Below are 2,624 nucleotides of genomic sequence, written 5' to 3' on the forward strand. Positions count from 1 at the left end.
TCGCTTGTAGGGGAAAAAAATTCTTTGGAGAATATTGTGAATAAATCTATTCTAAAAAAATTATTTGTGAAATTGCATAGTTTGAATTACATATAGTTTGTACTAACAAATACCTATAACAATAACTTTACAAAAACATAAACAACATTATTTAAAACATGTAGTAAAAACCAACAATTAATATTATACCCATAAATTAATGACTATAAAAATAACATATCAGGATTTATAACAATAGAATGAAACAAAAAAATGAAAAAATCGAGCCCAATGAAAAAATATATAGCACTTTTAAGATTTTGGATTGCCTCAAGATAAATGATCTTGACAATGTAGTGTATATATCGAAAATCTAAATATTAGCGAATGATCAATGTGAGCTTAATAACATACAGTTCGCACTGGTAATTTACGTAGTTTATAAATATGAAAGCTTTACTGGCAATATTATTGGTCTTTACCAGCATTCTATATAAATGTAATTAAAGCCTTTAGCGATATTTGATGCAATGACAATAGGTTAAATGCCGCTAAACATTTTTGTGGAGATAAATATTGCCCCTAAAAGAAAAATTAAATGCCACTAAAAGTCTCTTTTGTTCTAGTTTTACATTTTAAGAGAATGGGCACTGTAATTTTTCGTCACCAGATCTTTTCTGTTTGATAAATAAGTCATTGAACTCAATGCATCTAATGGGAGTCAAAGGAACTACTTCATAAAAAAAAATGAGTGGATCAGTTAGTGATTGACTCTCAACTAAAAATTCTTTTCAGTTTGTGCATCTGAAGTTGAGTGGTGAAACTACAAGCCAGCTGATTGAAAACAGAAGGCTGAAAACCTCAATTCAACAAAATATCAGGTTGATTCTTTTTATTGTCTCTATATGCTAAAAGAGAATACATATTAATACTGTAAATGCATATCCTGCAAATTAATATTGCACCAATCAGTATCTGCAGATCACCACAACTTGCAGCACCATTGTATATTTAATGTATTGTTCTGCATCTTTTAATGTGGACAATTAGAAAGTAGGGTTTCTGAACATGGTGTTGTGACGTGTGATATTTTTGATAATAATACTAAAAATGTGGGCTTTAGGAAAAAATACTCTTAATAGTGTTTTAATTGCTACATTATAAGTCTCTTTGTCGTTGAAACAAATCAATGATCTTTTAAAATTTTCATTAAATGTTAATTGAATGGTCTTTCATTTAACCTATACTTCATAGTTGAAGAATAGAAAAAGCACAGTCCCGCAGGTTCCTCTTAGATCTTTACCCATGAGGGGGAACATGTGGTAGTTTTACAGTACAGCTTTTATAACATTAATTATAAGTACTTACGGTAAAAAATAATTACATCATATGTAATTTCTGACAACATTGCTTATTTTAAATTTCGTTATAGGAATTACTGTCTAGATGTTCCAATTTAGGCATTGGGTAAAGAAGTGACATTTTTTACCAACAACCAACTTTTCTTTTTGAATCAGGAAATAGTCTTCCTCCATGTCAGTCAGCAGTGATGGATCATATCAGGAGGGTGATGAGAATGATAAGTCTGATAAAGAGAGTGAGGATCATGAGAATGATAAGTCTGATAAGGAGAATGAGGGTGATGAGGAGTAGTTGTATCAATTTGACATGTTAGACTTCTATATTTTTGGAATTCTTTGATCGTATTTTAGTTTATTGTGAAGTTGTATGATTTTTACTTTGACATAGTTTAATGTATATGTTGAAAATATTGTGTTATTTTGGTGGATAAAGTTTATATTAATATAACTTATTTGGAATTTATTGGGTTGGATGAATTTTATTTTGAAATAGATTATTTGGAATTCTTTTGGTTGTTTTGACATTTGTCACTCCCCGAGCTACCGCCAAGACGCGGACACCGAACCTAGGACCACAAGTGATCCCAAGCTAATCCAGCTGGCATGATCATGAGCATATTAAAGATAATAAACTATTGCGGAAGCTAAATCATACTTAGAATGAAAAGATGGGGAATACCCATATTTTATAACTTAGATATTTGAAAACAATGAGTTTAATACAAAAGAAATATTAACTCAATTCTAAGCTGAATCTAACTACGTACGAAAATAGCCTCTAAACTAGACTAGAAATACTGGGACAAGCCCTAACTAAATCTAGCAAAAACTGAAACTAAATGACTAAAGATTGAAATGAAACTCATGATTGTTGTCCTCGGAGAATGAGGACTCACCATTGAATCTGCTGAACTGTAGATCGGGAAATCGATCTATGCGTGATCTGGATGCTGAGAACCTGAACCTACATCAAGAGAAGATGTAGCGCACGTATGCGTCAGTACTTGAAAGGTACTGAGCATGTAGGATAGAGTACAACTGAAATAAAACATAACTGTACAAGCACAAAAATAAGTATAATAATCTAAATGTGATGTGCTGATTTATGAGCTAACTGGATGCAATGACCAATTTATAATATGCTGAAACTGAATACTGAATATACTAATAGATGGTCAATGTAGAGAGTCTAACTGAACTGTGGAAGCTACTAATAACCGATAATAAAACCACATGAGCTAACTATGGAGTCCGATGTATATGCCCCATCGAGAGGACCCAATA

This window comes from Solanum pennellii, chromosome 9, assembly GCF_001406875.1.
Source record: "Solanum pennellii chromosome 9, SPENNV200".
In the NCBI taxonomy this organism is placed as follows: domain Eukaryota; kingdom Viridiplantae; phylum Streptophyta; class Magnoliopsida; order Solanales; family Solanaceae; genus Solanum; species Solanum pennellii.